Here is a 10,520-nt window from a genome sequence, read left to right as displayed (position 1 = left end):
ATAGCCTGGAGGTATGTTCTGGGTCATTATCTTGCTGTAGGATGAACCCTATAGCCTGGAGGTATGTTCTGGGTCATTATCTTGCTGTAGGATGAACCCTATAGCCTGGAGGCATGTTCTGGGTCATTATCTTGCTGTAGGATGAACCCTATAGCCTGGAGGCATGTTCTGGGTCATTATCTTGCTGTAGGATGAACCCTATAGCCTGGAGGCATGTTCTGGGTCATTATCTTGCTGTAGGGTGAACCCTATAGCCTGGAGGTATGTTATGGGTCATTATCTTGCTGTAGGGTGAACCCCATAGCCTGGAGGTATGTTCTGGGTCATTATCTTGCTGTAGGATGAACGCCATAGCCTGGAGGTATGTTATGGGTCATTATCTTGCTGTAGGGTGAACCCCATAGCCTGGAGGTATGTTCTGGGTCATTATCTTGCTGTAGGATGAACGCCATAGCCTGGAGGTATGTTCTGGGTCATTATCTTGCTGTAGGATGAACCCTATAGCCTGGAGGTATGTTATGGGTCATTATCTTGCTGTAGGATGAACCCCATAGCCTGGAGGTATGTTCTGGGTCATTATCTTGCTGTAGGATGAACCCCATAGCCTGGAGGTATGTTCTGGGTCATTATCTTGCTGTAGGATGAACCCTATAGCCTGGAGGTATGTTATGGGTCATTATCTTGCTGTAGGATGAACCCCATAGCCTGGAGGTATGTTCTGGGTCGTTATCTTGCTGTAGGATGAACCCCATAGCCTGGAGGTATGTTCTGGGTCGTTATCTTGCTGTAGGATGAACCCTATAGCCTGGAGGTATGTTCTGGGTCATTATCTTGCTGTAGGATGAACCCTATAGCCTGGAGGCATGTTCTGGGTCATTATCTTGCTGTAGGATGAACCCTATAGCCTGGAGGCATGTTCTGGGTCATTATCTTGCTGTAGGATGAACCCTATAGCCTGGAGGCATGTTCTGGGTCATTATCTTGCTGTAGGATGAACCCTATAGCCTGGAGGTATGTTCTGGGTCATTATCTTGCTGTAGGATGAACCCCATAGCCTGGAGGTAGGTTCTGGGTCATAATCTTGCTGTAGGAAGAACCCCTGACCAACTAGGTGCACAACAGAGGGTATTGCAAGGCACTGCAAAATGCTGTGGTAGCCATTATGGGTCAGGGTGCCACTCACTCTGCGCAAGTCGTCGACTCTGGTTCCAGCAAAAGAGCCCTAGACCATCACGCTTCCTCCTCCATGTTTGACAGGTGGTGTCACACACTGAGAAATGATCCTTTCGCCTACTCGACGGCGGACAAAAACCTTGCGTGATGAACCGAAGATTTCATCGGTCCATAAGACCTTCTTCCAGTCTTCAGTAGTCCACTGGCGGTGCTTCGTGGACCAGACAAGCCTCTTTTTCTTATTTTGCCATCTTAGCAATGGCCTTCATACCGCCACTCGACCTGTCAAACCTGCAGCTCGAAGTCTCCTCTTCACAGTTGAAACGGAGATTTGCTGACTTCGACCAGTGTTAAGAGGTGCTTGAAGCTGTTGTCCTGTGAGCCGCCTATCACGCAAGCTGTTGACTCTCAGAAACTTGTCTTCTGATTCTGTTGTGGCTTTGGGTCTGCCAGACCTCCTCCTGTCAGAGTTTCCAAGTGCCTTTTGATGGTGTAGGAAACTGTACTCACTGACACCTTGGCTTTCTGTGCAATTTCTCTAAAGGGAAGACCTACACTTAAGGGTTATAATGGTCTGTCAGTCTTCCTTTGTTAATTGCCTTTTCTATCCATTATGATTGCAATATACTACTTCCTGCAGTACAATACAGTGAAAATAATGCTTAAGATGGTGTAGTAACAGTCTGTCCCAACACTGCTTTTATACAGACAGAGGGTGTAGTAACAGTCTGTCCCAACACTGCTTTTATACAGACAGAGGGTGTAGTAACAGTCTGTCCCAACACTGCTTTTATACAGACAGAGGGTGTAGTAACAGTCTGTCCCAACACTGCTTTTATACAGACAGAGGGTGTAGTAACAGTCTGTCCCAACACTGCTTTTATACAGACAGAGGGTGTAGTAACAGTCTGTCCCCACACTGCTTTTATACAGACAGAGGGTTTGTAAGTAATCAACAAAAGTTGGGACACCTGTAGGAATTGTTAGCGTCAACTTTCAAGGCTTAATTTAGGACCATTGCTGCAGAACAGCTGTAAGTTGTTAACCCTTTACTTGTTCCCTGAAAAAAGGCTTCTTTTTTTATAACTCTGAAATGTACCTTGTTTTTCAGTTTTTGGTAACCCAAACTTTTTTTTAATGTTTTTTTTTAAACCTCTGGCAGTTTACCTCTTACCTTTGTACCATTTCAGGTTATTCACTGGACTTTCAATAAAATGTCAATAAAAACTGGGAAAATGGGGGTGTTCTAAAACTTTTGACTGGTAGTGTACACGCACACAGAATGAATGACGTCACAGTGAGAAGGGGCGGTTGTTAAAGCTATATCAGATCGAGATAAAGAAGGATGGAGGTAAGTAGCCTACAGTTAGAGGATAACACATTAATGCACAGACGAGACAAGCCGTGTGTGTGTGTGTGTGTGTGTGTGTGTGTGTGTGTGTGTGTGTGTGTGTGTGTGTGTGTGTGTGTGTGTGTGTGTGTGTGTGTGTGTGTGTGTGTGTGATGTGTTTGTTTGTGTTTGAAATGAAAACCACAACACCATGACGGAATGACTTAGAAAGAGGGAGGAGATAGAGGTGAGGAGAAAAGAGGAGGGAAGAAAGGAGAAAGAAGATGAGGAGGAGGTGGTAAGGTTGGCACCATTCATCCCCAGGCCTGAATGGGGTGAATTGGGGAAGAATGCGGCCTTTATGTGTTAGAAACAAAGAACACACCAACCACGTGTAACAGTATAGCTTCCGTCCCTCTCCTCACCCCTACCTGGGCTTGAACCAGAGACCCTCTGCACACATCGACAACTGACACCCAGGAAGCATCGTTACCCATCGCGCCACAAAAGTCAGGGCCCTTGCAAACCAAGGGAAACAACTACTTCAAGGTCTCAGAGCAAGTGATGTCACGGATTGAAACGCTATTAGCGCGCACCACCGCTAACTAGCTAGCCATTTCACATCGGTTACACATGTCTAAACCTATTAGGCTTAGATTGTCACAACAACCTGTCAATATATTAACGTATAATAGATTATCCTGCAGAAAACACATGTAGTTTATGGAATAAGGTTTTCTACTGGGCCAAACTCAGTGGGCTAGCAAACTGGTGACCAGACGAGAGCTCTGTTAGGCCGCCGGCAAAGAGACGGAGCGAAAAGTCGTAAATTAGTTTATTGACCTGGGAGAATCGGTAACAACGCAATTTAAACACCAAGACATGAGAGATTCTCTCTCTCTCTGCAGTCACGGAATCCAGCGCTACGTAAAAGAGGGACGGGGGATGTTTCATCAATCATTTAATAGCAGATGTCAGGATAGACAGAGAGATTTCCATATTGTTAAAAACACTGTACATGGTTTATAATATAACATTTGAAACGCCTTTGAAACCTTTATGAGTGCAATGTTTACTGTAAATCTTTTTTTTTTTATTGTTGATGTTGTGTATGGTTTCTTCTCACTTTTGTTTATTTCACTTGCTTTGACAAGGTAAACGTATGTTTCCCATGCCTATAAAAACCCCTTTGAATTGAATTGACTTGAGAGAGAGATTCGGACATGGAGTTAATAATACGTAATAACAACCATAGCCATCGCTACTCGCTGTCTCACCTACAGTCAATTCGTATCCTTCCATTTCGCCTTCATCGTACAGAAGCACCCACCCTCTCATCTTCCTCCTCTCTCCACCCCCCTCCTCAAATCCCGCAATAGCCACACCTCCCATCCTCCTTCTCCGAGACACAGCCCTACACAGCCACCCCAGAGAAGGTAGAAAGACCCCCCCCCCCCCCCCCCCCCCCCGATCATACTCGTATAGACACTAATACCCCAGTAGGTTAGTAGTTTGACTAGTAACGATACCACGCTTTTCTCCCTTAACAGATTGGTCTTAATCCGAAATGCAGCTTTATGGAAAGACCAGCCTATTTTCTGATCAGCCTGCATTAAGCCAATTAGGCTACTCCTCTCCTCCTCTGAGAGAATGGACAGATGAGGATGGCAGTGCAGGCTACATTATGAGTGGTGTGGTGCCATTTTAGCACATCCTGACAGTAGACTTTTGTCTAATATGATAGGTAGGCTAGTATTTACTTGTGTTGATGACATTGGCCTACATTTAGAGAGAGAGAGCGAGCGAGCGAGAAAGCAAATGTTTTCGATATTGTGACACGTAACCTACACCTACTATATTTTCTCCCGTAGCCTACCCGAATAGTTGTATTATGCTTGTGTCTGTCGAGGGTCGGCCATATATGGATTCTTGTTGAACCACCATCATAGCCTACACCAAATAAAATGTCAAAACGATATTCACACAACGGGTCTTATGACAGGCTACCATGTCATTTCATATTTCTATCCCTAGGCCAAACAGTACCGGGGAAATATAATGTTAAACGGGGGAAAAGCGATTCTCTCATCCCAGCTTACCTCTGCGAAAAACGCCTCCATTCTTCTCTATGTTGCTGCCCGGCGCTCGTGAAGTCAATCGGTGGGCAGACGCGTGCCGGTGTTAACGGGGAGCTAAATTACAGCGGGCATCGGGCGAGCTCGGGGTGGGTGGTGGTCCTGTTCGGTGGTGATTTCCATTCATTTGTAAACGTCCCGATTTAAATCCGGACGGCTACAATCCCTGATGTGTGTTCCCACCCAACGTGAACACAGAGAGAGTAAGAGAGAGAGAGAGAGAGAGAGAGAGAGAGAGAAGACACACACACACCTCTTCTCCGTGTGTACCGTTATAAAAAAAAAAGTCTGATAAATCACGAACAGGGAATCCGACGGTTCCCTCTTCAGTCCTGGTCCTGAACTGACGGACTCCACCGAGACGCAACCGAGTGTTTGTTTGTGTGAAAACGAATAATGGTAAGGATAATGATTATGAGAGACAGAGTGAGGTAGCAACGTTATCATCGCTTTCACATATTTATCCAAACTCTTTGACGCCACCACAACAGATGACATGTTATCCTCGTCTCAGGAATTCTGTTTGTTTCTGAAGAGGAGGAAAATAACAGGATGTAAACAGAGCTGAGAGTCACACACGCACGCGCGCGCACACACACACAGTTAATCATTGGGCCAGTAACCGAAAAGTTGCTGGATCGAATCCCCGAGCTGACAAGGTAAACATCTGTAGCTCTGCCGCCTGAGCAAGGCAGTTACCCACTGTTTCCTGGGCATCGAAGACGTGGATGTTGTATGGCAGTCCCCCGCAACTCTCTGATTCAGAGGGGTTGGGTTAAATGTGGAAGACACATTTCAGTTGAAGGCATTCAGTTGTACAACTAACTAGGTATCCCCCTTTCCCTTTCATTATGTGAACTTTCCCAAAAAGCCACCATTTGTGGACTACCTGGGACAGAAACCACCCTCAGGGCCAGAAGAGATACTATGCCCTCTCCCTTCCATCTCTCTCTATCTGTCTCTCTCAGTCTCTCTGCATGTGTATGCCCTTTAGGCATGTCACATGTTGTCTGTGGGAAATCCCATCCCTCACAATGTCAAAGCCAATCAGTTTTAGGGGAAATGGCTGTAAATATATTTCTCTCTCTTTCTCTCTCTACTACGTTTTTTATCTTTTCTGTCTTAGATACACATTTATAACCGTCTGAAATAAGAGACAAAAAAAGAGAGGACACCGACAGGCTATTCATCTGAGAGAGTGAGCACAGAGACAGAGCGAGCGAGAGATAGAGGGAAAACTATCCAACTCTGGTTCTGGAAAGTTACCCGGAGTGCAGGGTTTCATTCCAGCCCTGCAGTAACACACCTGGTTCAGCTAATTATGGCCCAGACAGAGAGAAAACCTTGATTAGTTTAATATTTGAATCAGGTGTGTTTGTGATGATAAGAGCATCTGCAAAATGACTCAAATGTCTGTGACTGGTGCGAATTAGCCAGTGGGGAGAGAAGCTTGTATCAGATCAGTTATAAGAAACAGCATCTTCAGATTTGAACCTTACATGGTCACATATTTTCAAGAAGTGGAAACCTTCCGTTGACAGTTGAGAAGAAGCAAGAGGCAGGCCTATGACGCAGCCAGGGTTCATGAAGGTTCTGTCACCAGTTCAATCTGAGATGTTTTGACCAATCAGAGATCTCACCACTGCACTCTGCTCTGACATGTCAGGCCCTCCACGATTCTGTGGAAAAGATGAGGAGATATTGGGCTCAGCATCACGGGGTCGCCAGTATTGCAACATTGAGGTATAAGATAACTGACCAAAAGCAGATATAAGGTGACTGGTTCACCACAACACATCAAATCAAATGAAACGGAATATCTCGTACAACGCTGTGTACTACTCCCTTCACAGAACAGCGCAAACTGTCAGGACCCGGTAACGAACCCGGGTCTCCGGAGTGAGAAACAGTCACTTAACCAACTGAACCACGAGTAGTCGGCAGAACCCAGAAGATGAGGCAGACACAGCAGTACTTGATTGGAGTATTTAATAAAGTAAAAAAGGAAAGTCCTTCAGGCAAACATATAACTCCACAACGTCAAAAGTAATTCCACGAGAACAAAGGTAATCCTCCAAGACAAAAAGGTAAATCCACAGGGTGGTAGGTATAGAATGAAAAAACCTCAAAGGATACTCAAAAATGTATGAACAAGAACAAAAACAGAATTCCACAAGAGAGTCCAACGGGAGCCACAAAAGTTCACAGCATACTAGGGCTGGGTGCTAACATACAAACACAGAGCAAAGAACTGAGGAAAACTAAGGGTTAAATACAATCAGGGGAAACGAGGCACAGGTGCAAATAATAACAGGGAACAAGGGAGAACAAAAGGGTCAAAAAGCACAATGGGGGCATCTAGTGACCAAAGACTGGAACAACCCTGGCCAAATCCTGACAGCAAACGGTCTCTAACCAGAATAGAAAGAGGAGTGGGAGGCCCCGGTGCACAACTGAGCAAGAGGACAAGGACATTAGCGTGTCTAGTTTGAGAAACAGACGCTTCACAAGTCTTCAACAAGCAGCTTCATTAAATAGTACCCGCAAAACATCAGTCTCAACGTCAACAGTGAAGAGGTGACTCCGGGATGCTGGTCTTGTAGGCAGAGTTGCAAAGAAAAAGCCCTATCTCAGACTGGCCAAAAAAAGAAAAGATTCAGATGGGCAAAAGAACACAGACACTGGACAGAGGAACTCTGCCTAGAAGGCCAGCATCCCGGAGTCGCCTCTTCACTGTTGACGTTGAGACTGGTGTTTTGCGGGTACTATTAAATGAAGCTGCCAGTTGAGGACTTGTGAGGCGTCTGTTTCTAAAACTAGACACTCTAATGTACTTGTCCTCTGTGTGTGTGCGTGTGTGTGTGTGTGTGTGTGTGTGTGTGTGTGTGTGTGTGTGTGTGTGTGTGTGTGTGTGTGTGTGTGTGTGTGTGTGTGTGTGTGTGCGTGTGTGTGAACAGTAAATTGATCTGCCCCCCACACACAACACTGACCTCCATCCCGCCTCTGCCCACCATTCATTATTTCATTACCCCCTGACTCAAACATAGAGGACAGAACATGTATCTCACTAACCCATCCCCCCTACTATCACAAACACATTACTCAAAACCCACTGACAAAAAGCTACTTGAATACTGTTTAGTGTTTGCAGTTGTATGTATACTGTTATGCATTTTAGTGTGTGCATGTACAGTTTGCATCTGCATGAGTATGTGTGTCAGTCTCCTCTGATTGGTTCTTTAACGTCTGCTCTGGTCTTTCAGGGAGGCAGAGGGGGAGGGAAGGGGGGAGAGGGGTGAGGGTATTTAGGGAAATACAGTAGGAGAAGGGGGGTGCGATCTAATTAAGAATCCCATGAGAGATTACTTCATCCTGGATACCCCCTATCACCACAGGGGACTCCCCCCCACAACACACACACACACGCACACAACCAATGACAGCATGTCTTCTTACTAAATTATCTGGTGTGGCGACCTCCTGGCGCCCTACAGACAGTGAGATAATTTAATCAGCTATATCCCCTTCAGCCGCGCAAGTCTTAGTTAGGCAAGTCAGCCCATTCATACATCTGTAAACAACAATGACAGTGAAACTGTAAAAACGCCCTCAGAGTGGATCAGCAATCTGCTGAGATGGACTTGATCAGGCAAGTTAATTTCACCTGTTGACACTCTCATGCAATCACACACCTGTCACTAATTATCAGGACTGGCCTGATAGGCTTTAAATACAAACTAGACGTGTGAACGAGCATGTCAAGCCATTTCTCAGTTTCTTTCCAGTTGTGCTTATCCAAGTTAAAAGAGTGATTTTTGTTTTGCTTTTTCTATTTTCTTTATTTGAGCTGTATTGGTTTAATAGGTTTATCCTTATCACCTTTTATGTCGTGTAAAAATGTACGTTTATTTACCAGAGTGCTGTCCTATTTCTGTTCTTTGGATTATTTCCGAGGATCCAGCTACCTAATTTAAGTTTCTATGAGGTGGATTGGAGCACGTTGTTTAACTTTTCATGTTATGTAACCTGCTTATGACATCTCATTTAGTTACAGAACCACACACACACCAACCTTTACCATGTCCAACTACCAGTCCTAAATAAATATGTGAACTTTGGCAATGTCTCTGCCGTCTGTTTGCTCTCCGACTGGAGCAGAGTACCCCTGGTGACATCTATCCCACTCCAATTCGCATACCGTCCCAATAGACCCACAGATGACGCAATCTCTATTGCACTCCACACTGCCCGCTCCCACCTGGACAAAAGGAACACCTACGTGAGAATGCAGGTGTTGCGGGTAGGCAACACATCCGCAACGCTGACCCTCAACACTGGGGCCCCTCAGGGGTGCGTGCTTAGTCCCCTCCTGTACACCCTGTTCACCCATGACTGCGTGGCCGCACACAACTCCAACACAGTCATCAAGTTTTCTGACGACACAACGGTGATAAGCCTGATCACCGACGACGATGAGACGGCCGACAGGGAGGTCAGAGATCTGGCAGTGTGGTGCCAGGACAACAACCTCTCTCTCAACGTCAGTAAGACAAAGGAGCTGATCGCTGAGCACTTTGAGTTCCTCGGTGTCCATATCACGAAGGAATTATCATGGTGCACACACACCAACACAGTCGTGAAGAGGGCACGACAAGTACCCTCAGGAGGCTGAAAAGATTTGGCATGGGCAGCTGCACCATTGAGAGCATCTTGACTGGCTGCATCACTGCTTGGTATGGCAACTGCTTGGCATCTGACCGCAAGGCACTACAGAGGGATGTGTGTGCAGCCCAGTACATCACTGGGGCCGAGCTCCCTGCCATCCAGGACCTCTATACCAGGCGGTGTCAGAGGAAGGCCCTAAAAATTGTCAAAGACTCCAGCCACCCAAGTCATAGACTATTCTCTCTGCTACCTCACGGCAAGCGGTACCGATACACCAAGTCTGCAACCAACAGAACTCTGAACAGCTTCTACCCCCAAGCCATAATACTGCTAAATATTCTGGGAAACTATTAAACAAACTATCTTCATAGACTCTTTTTCCACTAACTCTTTTGACTCATTTATTATCTATCCCGTCTAGTCACTTTACCCCTACCTATATGTACATATTTACCTCAATTACCTCATACCCCTGCACATCAACTCAGCACTGGTACCCCGTGTATATAGCCAAGTTATCGTTACTCATTGTGTGTTCTTTCTTTATATTGTTCTGTCTGCATCGTTGGGAAGAGCCTGCAACGAAGCATCTCACTGTTAGTTTACAGCTGCTGTTAACGAAGCATGTGTCAAATAAAATGTGATTTGATCCAGCCACTTAACTATCTTGGGTTTGTTGGCCTATTTTTCAGAAACATACTGTTCATTCGTCAGTACACTGCATTTAAGGTTGTTTTACACACTGAGGCCTGTGTTATGGACAGAAGGTGTTGCCCATAGGACTATTGCCATATCATCATATTAGCATCTCAGTACCAACTAGGGGTTGTTGTCAGAATAGATGTGTGTGTTTATAAACTGTACACTCCTAGAAAAAAGGGTTCTTCGGCTGTCCCTATAAGACAACCCTTTTTGGTTCCAGGTAGAACTCTTTTGGGTTCCATGTAAAGGGTTCTAGATACCACTTTTATTTCCTAAGAGTGTAGTGTTTCTGTCTTGGACAGACTTTATCAGATTATCCCAAATGAATCCTAATCGCACCAGATTTAATAGCCCTACTCACTATAATGAGCAGATTACACAAGCACACATGTACACACGCCTGCGCACACGCACACATGTACACACGCCTGCACACACGCACACAAAGACAGACAGCGAGAGAAATGGGGTAGAGGGTGAGACGGAGAGCGATGTGGGGAGAATGAAAGGATGAA

The sequence above is a fragment of the Oncorhynchus kisutch genome, linkage group LG16 (genome assembly GCF_002021735.2).
Source record: "Oncorhynchus kisutch isolate 150728-3 linkage group LG16, Okis_V2, whole genome shotgun sequence".
NCBI classification, from domain to species: domain Eukaryota; kingdom Metazoa; phylum Chordata; class Actinopteri; order Salmoniformes; family Salmonidae; genus Oncorhynchus; species Oncorhynchus kisutch.
Note: the sequence above shows the minus strand (reverse complement) of the source record.